This window comes from Podarcis gaigeae (genome assembly GCF_964106915.1).
Source record: "Podarcis gaigeae genome assembly, chromosome: 5".
Taxonomy (NCBI): Eukaryota; Metazoa; Chordata; class Lepidosauria; order Squamata; family Lacertidae; genus Podarcis; species Podarcis gaigeae.
The window spans coordinates 53,386,155-53,401,630 of record NC_139681.1 but is presented as its reverse complement, the minus strand read 5'-3'; the positions used below and the strand labels follow the sequence as shown (position 1 = coordinate 53,401,630).

At 37.9% G+C, this 15,476-nt stretch overlaps 1 protein-coding gene across 9 annotated transcripts in view; it reads left to right on the top strand.

Moving 5' to 3' along the window:
* Positions 1–15,476, top strand: part of RBM20 (RNA binding motif protein 20) — a 113,287-nt gene that overhangs the window by 35,611 nt on the left and 62,200 nt on the right. The window lies entirely within an intron of this gene.

Sequence of the window (15,476 nt, the reverse complement as noted above, 5' to 3'; positions counted from 1 at the left end):
TACTTACTAACAAGCTTTTTGAAAAATACAAAGATACTGGGTATGTAAAGCTTTGAAAACTAGTTAGTGATGTGTAGAAAGCTGTATTTTATATATTTTAGAATGTGATAAACTTTTAACTCTCCTTGCTCCCGCATTTTTCTTGGTCTTCAATTTAGAATGGAAATGTTTTTTGTCAGCGTGTACTACATTCAGGTTAATCTTAATCACGGAAAGAACATTTATGTGCTTGTATATGTTGACATTTCCCCCCCGAAAAACCCAGTGAAGGCTAAAAGAATGGAACACTAGTTTGTACACCAAACTTCAATGAAAAAGATACTGAATGTGAAATCTCTAATCAAATGTGTGTTTGTGTTACCCAAGGCAAACAAATTAAACAATAGTTGCAACAGTAAATCAAAAGCCACATTACTCATTAAAGAGTATGAATATACAAAATGTGTTCTGTAAGCCAAAAATTGAGCTGAGTAACTATGCATGTACTCTAAATCGGCTTATTTTAGATAGTGGCTAACAAAATGGTATTAAACTTCTTGGAGGACATGTTTTAAAATGTTAGCCTTAATATAACTCTGTATGCTTCATTTATGCGGACAGCAACTGTATAAATTTGCTGAAATAATAATGCCTCATTCTAAAGGAAATGTCTAGCTTACAACTGTAACTAGAAGGTACTAGCAAAACAATATGCCAAAATAAATTGCATGAAATGTACCGAGAAAGAAAAGAAAATAATGCCAAATTAATATATTTATTTTTAATAAATTTTGGCAGAGTTGATAAAATATATAAAGTTGCAGAAATCCTAAACAAAAGATATTGCTTTTGGTTCTGAGATGAGGTTGTAGTGAAGAGAGATGGATTAGAGTTTTTAATAATCTGATATACATGCCGCATAATAATTCATAGAATCAGGCCTTAAATATGCTTCTAAAGAGTTTCTGGAAGCAGTTGGCTCATAGTCTCTGGATTCAGGTTATCTGTATTTAAATCAGACTCTTGTGATAAGTGAGTGAAGCTCCTTTTGCTTTAGAACATTTTTTTTTTAGTATTTTAACCAGCACTCTCCAAAACTTTTTTTTTCTTTTATAGCCTAATCCTAACCATAGTTACTTGCAAGTAAGTGTTGCTGATATCAAGAAGACTGGGTGTCCAGTAAGGCTGCAACACTATGCATACATTTACTTTCAAAGCATGCATAGCTACAGCACAATTCTATATTTAAGGTTACAAGCTTAGATATAAATATTAAAGTACCACTGAAGACAATTGGATACATATACTGTGTACAATGAATATGGGAGAAAGCTGTACTTATAAAAGGGAGATGTGTGTACAAGTTAATTGTTGTAAAGAAACAGACCAACAAATACATTACTTTTTGAAAGCTGATAAATTGGATTTGTTACACTTCGCTACATTGGAACTAGGCAGTCTGGATTCTTCAGATTTATTCTGTCTCTGCTGTTTCTTCCGTCACTGAGAGCTGTGCCAAACAGGTTTCCAAGATGTATATAATGTGGGTGCTTAAAGTTGTGCGTCTATATTTTATTTTAGGCACTTTACTCATTTGCTGCAGGAAATATCTGTATAACAGTGGAATTTCTTGCTGCAATTATATGGGTTAGCACTGCCCTGATTTTTTGATTTTGTAAACAACTAAAAGGGGGGAAATAGCAAACAATTTGAAAAGTATAAGTGGAAACAGTTTTTAAAATAGGCATGCTTTCCCCTTTGGATTTGTATTACAAATCACATCCTCAGTACTCAGTACCAATAAAATGCTGTTAGTTTCAGTTGACCTCTATTGGAATAATCATCAGGGGACACCAAGAGGTAAAGTATGGCTCAAGCGCACCAAGTGAGCTACATGGATGAGCAGAGATTTAAAGCTGTTTTTTTCTAGTGCTTGTTAAATGTTCTAACCACAACATCACTCTGGTTCTTCAAACTGGGACAAGCAGCAGCAGCACATGGAATGCGGCTGATAACCAAATATGTGATTGTGTTGAATAGCTGGAATTACCCTTATATGGTTTGGAGGCTTGAAATCTGAACAAATACATTGATGAATTATTATTAGTTTACTGATAAAATACAATGGTTCTATGCCTTCCTGTTCACTTGTTAGAATACATTAATGTGTGTCAGCTGTTTAAGTTAAGATACTTCACTCATGTACTTTCAAAGATCACTACTATAACTTAAACCAAAGAAAACACAGGTGCAGAGATCATAAATAAGATTGCACATGTGCTAGTCATTCCATGTAATGAACTAGTTAATTATACACTTCTCTAGTTGTAACTGAATATATCTAAACCAGGCTCATGTTTATGGATAGCAGTGAGTGATATTTCATATGAGATTTCTTGATGAGTTTACCGTATCGCCTATCCGACTCTCTTCCTCAAAACCTGCTTCCTTAGTTTTGTGCCTGACCAAAGCTGCAGCCTCTTTGGTGGCTCAATGACAGCTAAGGCTCAGTTTTCACTTGAATGTAAACCGGCATCTCTTTTGATCTTGATTTGAAATAGTGCTTTAATCATGTTTTATGTCATTAAAATATCTATTTGATTTTAAGAATAATGGATACCATTGTTTTCAAAGCATTAATAGTAAAGTAAATACATCTGACTATGGAACACATTTATGATAGAAAACTTAGGTTTCTCTGTTCAGATTAGAAAGTTGAGCCCACATCAATAGGGGTGATGGATTTTCAATTTTTTGGAGTATTGAGAGGTGTCAGTATCAGACAAAATTGATGCCATGGCTAAGCATAAAGGCTAATGGTGGGAATTGAATTAACTTCTGTTCTTAATAGACAGTTCTTCATAAATTGGAAAAGGGAGGAATACGTAACTGGAATACATAACAGTTAAAGTTTTTGCTATTTTTGTTTAGTGGTTAAAACAGCTTCGGAACTTTTGACAACACTCTTATTTCCAACACTCACAATGTTCAGATTTTGGAATTATGTACAGTTGTCTTAGAATAACATTCTGCAAATTGGAGTGTGTTTCATGTATCATTTTGTCAAAATACTGTAACAAATGTAGAGAATGCAATCCAAGGAGAAATAATAACTTGTGACATGTTTAATATTAAAATTTAAATACAAAATATATGTTTTAATATAAGATATAACTGACATTGTCGGTGACTAGATCCTCAGTGAAATTACCAAATGCAGAGTCCTGTGTGCTCATAAAGGCATTGGTGGCTAGGTCCATAGTTTTGCCAGATTTTCTATCCGGTATCATGAGCAATGTGTGCCTTGAGCATCCCTCTTCTGTAACAGTTATGTGAGTCATATTCTTGTACAGAAGAGCAAGAGAAGAACTCCAGGGTGAGCATCCAGTAGCTCAGTTATTGCATTGTTTTGTGCTTACCAGGATTGTTTCATACTTAAAATTGTTTTCTGCTTAGCACTATCATACAGCTCAGCACACTCAGAAACCAGAAAGTACCTAGTTAAACTATGGAATTCTCTACCACAAGTTGTGATGATGACCACTGACTTAGATGGCTTAAAGAGGGGATTAAGACGTTGCTCTTGGAAAATAGGACAGATATATAATGGAGAATAAGGCTATCAGTGGCTACTATTCAATGTTTATGTCTGCAGTCCTGGAAGTGCTATGCCTCTGAATAAAGGTAAAAGGTAAAGGACCCCTGGACAGTTAAGTCCAGTCAAAGGCAACTATGGGGTTGTAGCGCTCATCTCGCTTTCGGGCCGAGGGAGCCGTTGTTTATTCACAGACAGCTTTCCGGGTCGTGTGGTAAGCATGACTAAACCACTTCTGGCACAACAGGACACTGTGACGGAAACCATTGGGCACGGAAACACTGGTTACCTTCCCTCCATAGGGGTACCTATTTATCTACTTGCACTGGAGTTCTTTCAAACTGCTAGGTTGGCAGGAGCTGGGACAGAGCAACAGGAGCTCATCCTGTTGTGCAGATTCAAACCACCAACCTTCCGATTGGCAAGCCCAAGAGGCTCAGTGGTTTAGACCACAGTGCCACCAGTGTCTCTGAATACTAGCTACTGGGGATGAGGTATAGGGTTGCCATATGTCCTGGACATATCTGGAAAACTGCAGTCAGCACCAAGGTCTGGGCAGGAATTGGACATATGTCCGGGAAAATCCAGATGTATGTTAGCCCATGTCGGCAGTGCCGTTTTTCCAGAAAAATAACTCAAAAATGGCTTCTTTTTTTCTTTGCAATTTTGCCCCAAAAGCTCAACTTTGGGGGAAACTAAAAAATAAAAAAAAGCTTTTGTCTGATCCAGCAGCATTCTTTTTATGTTTTTATGAAACAAATACATGTTCTTCGAATGTGGCAGTGAAAGGTGGATTTATATCCTTAAATAGTATGGTAGGCTGGCTTCCAAGAAATTGAAGCAGCAATATATTCTTCAGTAAGTTGCCCACATGAGAAAATGTGTGTTGAATTAATGATTTTTATCATAGACATTATAAATTGATATTAGAGTTTGTTTCTTCATAGAAAACTGCTTTTTGTTTTCAGTTCTGGTCATTTGTGGTGGTTGTTTTTTTCCATTTTAAAAATGTATTACACATTTGCCTTACTAATGGCGAATTAAGTTAATGAGTACTAACAGGACTGAAGCCATGGTGAAACATGATGGATTTACTTTGAGGCTTTGCAAAAGTAAAAAAACAACAACAAAAACTTCAAAAAATAAGACCTATGGGAGAATCCTCCCTCCCAAAACATGCTGAATGAGGAATGAGCATGCTCAGTAGCTATAGAATGTTGAGTGATAGTTGGACCAAAAAACCCTAAACTAAACTAAACTCTGAAAATGTGACTATGGTGGAATGGATTTTCAGCAAGACTGGCTGGCTAAAACCCTGAAGAACTTTTGCCGGGAGGTGAAAATCCATACCAGAATGTTATTACTTACCCCACTTTCAATGAATAAAATTTCAGGTGTAGACCTTTTTTGGGGGCTACTTGGCATTTTGCCTTTGCTCCCACATTCTTCAGGAAACTCCTAATAGTAGACAGCAGCTTGAACATTGTCTTGATATAGTTTATGTGAACCAGGTTCACACTCTCACTGGCTATGAGGAAGGGTGCAGTAATCCAGGGATGCGTAACCTGTGATCCTTCGGATCAGGGATGATCAGTGGTCAGGGATGATGAGAGTGTTGTCCAGCATCATCTGGAGGACCACATGTTCCCCATCTCTGCAGTAGCTTAAGTGAAAATGTATGAAAGAGGAAACACAATGCTGTGCTCTTGTTTTTAATCCAATTTAAATCAGAAAGAGACCAGTCAAACAAAAAATAAAGTAAATTGATTTTTTTTATTAAAATCAGAGCACAGAAATGATGAAAATATACAGACTGAGCTATAACTGAAATATTACAATAAAATTAACATATGAATGAAATACAAGAGCAATTTGTAAATGGAAAGCAATATTAGATTTTCAAATAAAAATAATTAACCGAAGAGCTACAAAATTGCATCCTATTAAAATGGCCACGAGTTCATCTATGTTCAATTCATCCACTCCCCCTCTTCCCCGATCCCCTTCTTTGGATTGTTCTGTCCATCTAATTTGATCAGTATAGGAACTTTGTGAAAATACAGATTCCTTAAACTAGGTTAGCTTTGGAAATATTTATTGCTAAACATGGTACCTTGAGAATTTTAAAAAATAATCTACCAACAATGTTTCTTATATTTCTATGCAAAGTGCTATTTATATTTCATATTTATATTTTCAGCTTGAGTTTTTATAATCACAAAATGTTAAAAAAAATCCATTGGTTGTAAAATATAAACTACAGTACTTTGTGTTCTTTAATAAGAAAACTGAATCCTTAACCAATATTTGAGATATATAATCAGATACAATCTCTAGCATATAGTAGCAGTTAACTATCACAAGGAATCTGATAAGAAAAAAGCTCTTGTAAATGCAGAGATAAATACAGTTAATATAAAATATGCTATAATTAAAGATCTAATAATATTATAAATCTGGTGTTAATTGTATGCTTGTCAGATATATATGAGAACTAAGGTGCATACTAGGGAAAGACTGCTCTCTGAAGGTGTATGACAGAAAGAGTTTGCTGTTGCTCAGCTGTGCCAGTAATTTCATATGCTCCTAGGAGTCACTCCATTTTTATTCCAGGAGTATGATACATCGTCTGGACATAAGCTGGCATTGTGCATATGTTTGCCAAGTCACGCACAGTGGAAGCAAAAAGCAAGTGTTGAAGTTGGATTTTGTTGTCGTATGTGACTTGTTCTCAACCTATGCTTTGGATTGCATATTATTTTTTGGTCAGCCTTCTATTACCACCATGTAACAAAATGTAAACCGTCAAATATATTAATATTCTAGAGGTTTTAATCCCATGGAAAAGTCCAAGTGAAGGGTACATAATTTCCCCCCCCAACTTCAACAAAAGGTTTGTGGTTTTCTTGATAATTTTTATGAAGTGTGAAGAATATACAAGGTTGTATTCTTCAGAAATCTCAAGGACAAGAAGAAAAAGTTTTGTTATGGAAAGTACCTCCCCACTTTTCTCACTTCCTCGGGAATATGGAGTTTTCTCAAAGCACATCAAAGTGAATCTCCTACTTGAAACATTTTGTCCAGAGCGGGATTCCCATGTGTGCTATGCCTGCATGACTGGCCATTCCTATCATGTTCTGTTGTAGTAATATTGCAACCCTTCCAGCAGGAAGGGAGATGGTGGATTCAGAACAGCTGTCTTGTTTGATAAATGTCTCTCTGGGGAATAACCCAGGCTTTGACACTTCTGTTATTCCTTCTTGATAATCTGAAAATCTACTATGCTAGTTTTGCCCCAGGCCTCTCTCTTTGGAATGTCAAACCACACTTGCTGGCCCTTGCATTATGAGCTTGGATGGGTTGAAACTGCTAAGTTCAGAAAACTCTACATTCACTGGTTATATTTCCAAGAGATATGATTAGAAGCAGCAGGTTATATTTTACAAAAAGTTTCCCTGCTTTTTCTCAGATTATAAAATAGGAGAAAATGGTGATACACACTTTTTTTTGCAGAATGCTTACATGAAAACATTCTCCTATCACTGTCATAATGTCACTAATCTGCTTTATTCTTTATACTCCCTGTGCATTATTTTGCAGGATGTCTCATGAGTAGGGAAAAAACTCTGGCTATGATGGTTTAATTGCACCATTCCCTTGTGTGATAGAGTATGTCACACAGCCATTGTGTCATTGGATGTTCCCAGGATGTGGAACAATTAAAATGAGAGTTGATCTTATGAGGAGTAGAGTGGGCATCCAGATCCAAGGAAATGAGACAGTGCCTACTCTGTTGCTCTTGATAGTGAAAGTGGTGTGAATGAGGGTTCTCTATCTTCACCCTCTGTCCTGTCATTTGAAATGGAAGGAGGAACTAGACATAGAAGAGGAACTGGAGTCTGGAAAATGTTCTCACCAACACCATTTACGTGTTTTCTACTTGGAAATTTTGACAGGACCCTTTCTGACAAGGTGATTAAGATAGCCCAATGGTGTGGTGAGGGGAAAGGGCAATATAGAGACACCATAATTTTTGAGTTGTTTGAGGCAGGTAAGTTCAAAGTGTGAACAGGCCCATGGGTCTTTTTCAAAGATTGTTGTGTCTGGGGAAGAGACAATGTTGATGTTTCCTTCTGGCCTCTTCACCTTAAGTTTTTTGGTACATCTCTTGGCCTGAAGTGTTGCTTGCAGAGTGCCAACAGAATTCTCTGGACCCTGTACACTGTATGTGGCTTGTGTCCTTTGACTAATCCCCAGAGGAGGACACAGATTTGTATAAAAATTGCATTTGTTTTGTGTCATATCCAAATTAGTGTCCTCGTTTGCAGGTGACCCAAAAATAAACCAGAGGTTACAGAAAACGAGTCAGAAAGAATGTGAATGGGTGAAACTTTCCCCATAATTGTATTTCCATACTAGAAAAGGCTTACCCTACTGAATTTCTGCCTACCACACAGCTGCTAAAGGCTCAAGAACCTTGTTTTCTTCCAGTGCCAACCCCAAACTAAAATCTAGGCTGCAATCCCAGGGAGTAAGTCCAATTTAACACATATATTTACTTCTAAGTAGATATGTATTCCATTGCACTGTAAGTTAACTACCGGTATGTAGGGAATTCTTCATGCTTGCCTGCCGTTCAGCTCCTAGGCAGCAAGAGGCTTGTCTAAGCCTCTTGGCAAAGTTTTCACATTTTGCGCTTAGTGTTTGTGGGTGAGAGTTGGTTGATCCTTTTTAACATTCACCTGCACATACTGTGTAGTTTTATTGACAAAAATAACTGTTAGGGATTACCTGGCCACCAGATGAACCTCATACAGGAAAGATGCATCAAAGTTGCTAGGGGGGGAAAGGAAGGACAAACTATGGAGATTCCAAGGAGTAGAAAACATGACAGAAGCAGGAAAAGTGTGCTAAAAAGATAGGGGAAAGCAGCACCTCTTTTGGACCATACGCATCTTCCAGTTAACTCATTGACTAAAAACACTGAAGGGCAGAAGGAACCAGGCAACTCAGATCTCGCTTAGGAGGTACCTGCACATTTTGCTTCATAATTTTCTAGGAGGGCTAGAGATGCGTATGTGTTTAAAAAAAAGAAATCTCAGAGACCGGGGCCCTGCTTGATGTTGTTTACTTCAGGATAAATGACTGTGCAATAGTCTTCAGCATTGTGATATCTTTTATCCAGCTATAAAAGGAGATTGAAGTTGAATCTAAGCTTCGGCTAAGGGAAGCAAAAGGGTAGTGAACAGGAATAATCAAGGAAATAATTATACGATTTAGAAAAACCATTGAAAATAGAGCAATTCTGAATTTTGAATGTGACAGAAATATATAATATATTTAGACCTGTTTGTGTGGTATGGCATTGATTCAGAAATTATAGTAAGCAGTCACCCATATTGCATAATGCAGTATTACATTAATTATAGCATGAGCAGCAGGAATTCTGAAGTGTGACTGTCTTAATTGCCACACATTCCTGATTTTAAAAGATTAATCTTTCATATTAAACTTTTCTATCTATTCTCAAATTTCGATCTGTGCTTTTTCTTTTTGCTTCCCTTGTACAGATGGTGGTGTTTAATTTCCCAAATAATTTGTCTACTGTTTTAGTAATGCCCTGTGGGTTTTTGTGTGTGTATTGTAAACACAGCAGCTGTACAAAACTGTAAATCTCAAAAAGAGCAGTCCATCTATACATTTCTGTAGCAGATAGATGCAATAAATGTTGGGAAGTTTTTCAGTTGGCCAGAAAAAGTTATATGTGATTTTTATAACGCTCTGTAATAAACAACTCTCACTTGAAATAAATAAGGCAACATACAAGTGATAAGCCATATTGTTAAAATGTTTATTTTGCCACTTTTACTATGCTCGATTTAACAGCCAATAAACACTTTAGTTGATTTCATTACTATATAGTCAAGATTATACTTTTCTAAATTCTGTTTTACATTTTTAATTTTGTGATTAAAATAAATAAAAATAACTGTTTGGAATATATTTACCCTGGGAAGAATATAAATGTAAGAATACTGTGTGTGTGTGTGTGTATACATACAAATGAAGGGTGACAGAACAGAATAAAATCTTAGACACACATACGAATCGATATAGATGCCACTGGAAAATAGTTTTGCATGGCAGTGCTCTGTGTGAGGATTATGAGTATGTTTCTTTGTACTCTTTGGAGCTGAAGAGCTCCATGTTTCTTATCATTATACGAATTCAAATGTTAAAACTCCATGCTCTGAAAACTCACCTCCCCAGGAAAGCATGACAATAGTATGAATGACTGAAGTTATCTGTGTGAAGACAGGATTTCCATACCATCTGCCCTCCCACCTGCCTCCATGATATGCTGTGCTTTTGACCAGCTTTGGTTGGTAGGCCACCGGCATCCTTACCTTGACAGTGGTAGCCTGGCTGCAATGATCAATGCCATGGTAACCTCTGGATTAGAATATATGTTATTAGCGTATGAGGGACGACCTTTGGAAACCACAGTTAGTACAAAATACAACTTCTAAAATCTAATGTTAACTAACTGGATGAGTATTTTTATGTTTTGTTGGGAATTCAGCACTAAGATATTCTTTTAAAATATATGCCCGTATAGTCATGTTGCAAGATGTTTTCATCTTTTTAAAATATTCTGTTTTAATTTTGTAACCTACCCTGGGACCTTAGAAGGGCAGTTAAAAAAATTAGTAACAATAATAATATTATCTGTGTTCTATAGGAAAATGCCACAGATAGTTACCAAATAATACACGGGTTTCTGGGGATCTCTAGCCATTTCTGTGTGTCTGACACTGTAGCCTTATATCACTATTCTGGCAGTAGTTATGCTACTCATGGTATACTTGAAATGTTAACTCCTTCCAGGAGTTTATGTGATTAGACATGGGCATAGCCAGGATTTTCGTTACGGGGGCAGAACAAGCTGTTAGTTAAGAATTTCTATTTATTTACTTGATTTGGGGGAGAGCTTCTCTCCCACCCCCTACGCCCTTGTGACTAGATCCCATTGTAGTAATATAAACCAGACTGCACAGAAAATGCAAAATGAAGCTAAAAGCTAAATGTTTGTGGCATTCCTTGCTATGCAGGAAAATATTCATGTATTTTATGTTTATTCTGAAATATTCGTGCATTTATTTTTAACCTAATTGATAAATCCCTGTTGCAGATAGGTAGCCGTGTTGGTCTGCCATAGTCAAAACAAAAGAAATTCCTTCCAGTAGCACCTTAAAGACCAACTAAGTCAGTTCTTGGTATGAGCTTTCGTGTGCATGCACACTTCTTCAGATACATCTTTTTTGTTTTGATAAATCCCTTACAGATTAAATTCTGTGCTTTTATTAAAAGTATAAAGAATAATGTGTAGCTTTTATCAGGGATCCTGGTACAGTATAAACAACCTGCTTACCAAGGGTCCCTTTTTGTCCCAGTATTGCTGGGGGTGGACAGTCAGAGAGTTCTGTAGTAGGTTTGTGCAGCATAGCTTCCACCAGGGGAACAAACAGGTGCACCCTCTGATTTCCCCAAGGCGTGACTGTGGCATGTACTAGATGGAGAACCTATCCCATCTGGTCTACTTCTGAGCAATAAATTTAGATGACCAATTAGACCTCAGCTAGTGCCAGTTTCACTGTCCTGTGCTCCTTCTCTCATCTTACACTGTTTATCAGTTACCTTGCTATGGACACATGCTAGCTGTCAGTTGATGGGTCTGGGAAGGAATTTTACCTACAGTCGCATTTGACCTAGTGAGTGGTTTTGCCTTCTCAATATAAAATGTATTTAGTTATTGGTTCTATTTTGGTGTTACCTGTTTTTGTCACAACTGTTCAGGTTGATGTTCAAAACATGGGGCAGGATTCATAGCAGAGCGTAAGTGGAGTCAGCTCTCCAGATTCCACTGGGAAATCACTTTAAGGAGTCCTGGGAGTGTCCATTCAAGGTCTAGCACTGGTCAGGTGCTGGCATGACAGTTTCATCCCAAGTTGGCATGAATCATTACAGTATTGGTTGTCTTCAATTTGTCTTCCACTCCTTAAGATTTCCCTAGATTGGGTAATGGGACCGACATAAATACTGTGATTAGTTTTTGCCCACCTATCATTTCAGTGTTGTTCTTGCTTTCCCACTGTGGCCGACTCACACTGTGGAGCACAATCCCAATTAGACATGTAAGAGCATTAGGCAAACTAAGGCCCAGGGGCCGGATCCGGCCCTATCGCCTTCTAAATCCGGCCTGCGGATGGTCCGGGAATCAGCATGTTTTTACATGAGTAGAATGGGTCCTTTTATTTAAAATGCATCTCTGGGTTATTTGTGGGGCATAGGAATTAGTTCTTTCTTTCTTTCTTTCAAAATATAGTCTGGCCCCCCACAAGGTCTGAGGGACAGTGGACTGGCCCCCTGCTCAAAAAGTTTGCTGACCCCTGTGTAAGAGGAAGGGAAAGAGCAACTGCCCCAGATTTAATACTGAAAAGACACAGTTAATCTATATCCTGCTTCTCAACTCAGTTAATCTACATCTGTATGACCAAAACCAAAAATTAGAAAGTCAGTCAGGGCAGTTGAAGACCTCTAGCCATGAGAGGGACTCTCTACACTTCAAAAAGCATAATGCCCCATTAGCAATGCAATGCTTGCTAAGCATTCATATCTGGGAGATTTGATATGGCTTAGCACATAAGCTGAGTTCTGCCCCAAGGCAGTCTCAGCAACTCTACTTGATTAGAGATTACTGCCTCCCTTCTTTGTCTTTTCTTGCCACTGCCCCATCTGTTGGAAGGATAAGGGGTAAGGAGGGCATTTGGAGTTCTGGGAGAAAAGGGGAACTGGAGAAAAATAGTGTGGGGAAGGAGCAGGTAGACATGGTGATGTGTGCATGGAAGAGAGAGCATTAAAGGACACTCCCTCTGCCATTTTCGATTCACTTACACTGTGTGCCCGTGTGTATTGTATAATGTGTAGGTATGCCCATTTGTACATTTGTGTGCACATGAATGTGAGAGCATGTGTGTGTGCACATATACACGTGCATGTGTGTGTGTTTGTGTATGTTTAGTCGTGTCTGACTCTTCATGACCCCATGGACCAGAGCACTCCAGGCACTCCTGTCTTCCACTGCCTCCCGCAGTTTGGTCAAACTCATGTTGGTAGCTCATGTTTTTGTGTGTGTGTGTGTGTGTGTGCGTGCGTGCATGCATGCATGCATGAAGTGGAGGAGAGAGGGGATTCATCCTTCTGTCCCTTCCCTAATGTAGCACGTAGCATAAAATAAGCTTTGCACTTAGAGTTTTATTACCCTAAAGGTTCTCTTGTTGATGGATTCATACCAGGCTCATTCCAGCACTCCCAGCTACACCATATCTTGGAGTGAAAGATCATGTGATGCAGATGAGGTCAGTAGCTGCTGTTGACAGATATGTGGGCCAGTGCCCTGGCTGGATATCACAGCAGTCTCCACAGGATTGCGTCTGCTGTTCTCAGATCACTTGATTATAAAGAATGAGGCTTGACAAATGTTTCTTTGTGTGGAAATTATTTGGATTATTGGTCATTGTTCAGTCCTGAAGATGATAGCACATATGAGTAACACTATCTAGAGTAAAAACTCTACTGATTATTTTTTAGAGAGACAGCTTGTCTCAGTGAAAGCGAGGATGTTGCTTTACATGTGCAGTACATTGCAAGATTGTACAGGGAGTGCAGGAGGGATAAAAAAATTCAACAGGAAATGTGTGGATTACTGATGTAGGTGTAGATTAAGGGCCATTTCACTTGTGATGGGGAGGCAAAACTGGATTCTCCAGTCAAATGTATACCATATAAAGAACTGGAGCGAGCCAACTACAGCTCCATGATGAGTGTACCTGAATGAGTGTACCATGATGAGTGTACCTGTATGTATCTCTAGACATATGTTTGCCACAACCATACTTTACAAATCTGGGTGTGAACAGGTCAGGCGTAACTAAAAGGGGATGCTGTGGAAAACTTTCTTTCTTATGTAGGAAGTGGATAGTTTTTCATTGGAAGCCATTAAAGGTCTTAACAAGTGAAGTGCTATGGATTAACAAGCATGTTTTCTATTCCTTTGCTCACATTAAAGATTGTAATGTTGGGAATGGGAACATGTTATTTATGTTTGCACATTGATAGCCTTGCATAAAGTATCAGATTAACCTCAGTACCTCAGCATCTGAAAAGCACAGGGTTATTCCTTGTTCTTTGCTGGATTGGAAGTCTCCCTGCTAATACATGGCTTTTATAAAAGTAGAGGACACTTACTTTTCAAAGTGTCAGACCTGTAAGTTTAATACAGTGCCTGCTGTTCGGATGTAAATTAGTTCCCTTTTGCATCTGTTTTCTGTGAACAGTTTGCTGTTCCAGGTTATTTATATCCTGTAATATTTGCCAAATATATGATGTAATTTCCTAACTTGTGGCATCATGATTAGTTGCCAGTGGTCTTGTGCTTCAGAAATAGCATGAATGAAATATAGACTTTACACATCTTTAAAACTATCCATTCCTGTCCAATTTTTCCTCCTTTTTCACCCATTTATCTGCGCCATCCAACAGTCAGATATCTAGAATACTTTACCAGGTTAGATAGATAGATATTAGAAATACCCAATGTATCTTGATTTTAGCAACCCAAACCTGCCAAAAGTGCTTGGCCAGATACTCCACATGTCACAGTCATGCATTTTGGGGAGTCTAAAAGTCCTGTGGTTTGAATACAGAAGAGCAGCTTTAAACCCAATGCTGTTATAAAAACAATAATGTTATGGTTTATTGCTATGTGGCGTGTGCACAGTAGGTCAGGCTGATTGGTAACACCAGGGCTTCCCGTGAAACCTCTGGGATTGACAGCCACAGCTTGATAACGATGACAGATGGAAATCTGCTGTGTCTGCAAGCGATCACACCCAACAGATTTTAAGGCTGTAGCACTGTGAAAATCGTTCAGAGAGCAAAGCCAAGTCTTCAGTCCCTGGATCAGTTAAAATTCAGAGAAATTAGTACTCTTAATAATGATAGGCGTGCAAAGTTATCCCGTAAGACAGATGATCATTTAAATTAGTTTGTTTCTGGAGTTTTCTTGGGGTGTACCTGTATTTCTTTTGCTTTCTGTTCTTTGTTCAGGCATGATTTCCCTATGCAGGAATTACTTATTTTTTTTCCTAATTCTGCCTGGACACATGGTTAGTAATCCCTTCCATATCAGTACCAGTTTCCTGTGGTCATTGGCTTAATTCCATTTTCCAGGGGAAAGATTTCCGTTTTTCTTAATGTTCTGTGTGCTGCTATGCTGTGTTACAGTGTTTGTTAATGGTTGATAATTAAAAATATAACTTGGATTCGCTCTTTTTATTTATTTGAATAAAAAACCACATATATTACTCTTCTGTTTCAAAAACTCCTAGGGAAAATAACATATATTAATAAAACAAATGAATTTTTCAAAATTATAGAAATCAGCAAAGCACAGAAAAATAAGCACTAGCAAACAAAAGAACATATTTCAGAACTATTAGAAGAGCCCTCCTGGGTAGCCCAAAGGCCAAGCTGTTTCCCCATAGAGGTAAGCCAGATGTCTCTGGGAAATGTGCAAGCAGGACATGAAGGTAGTAGTCCTTTCACAAAGTTGTCCCCTTCATCATGGAGGTAGGATATAGTCATCATGGCTAATAGTCATTGACAGCCTTATCCTCCATTAATTTATTGAATCCCTTTTTAAAGCAGTCGAAGTTCATCATTGTCAATTTCACTCTTGGATAAGTACCTTTTTTTGTCTGTTCTCAATTTTCCACTATTCCACTTCATTGGATGATCCCAGATTTTAGTATTATGAGAATGGAAGAATTGTAGTTGTACT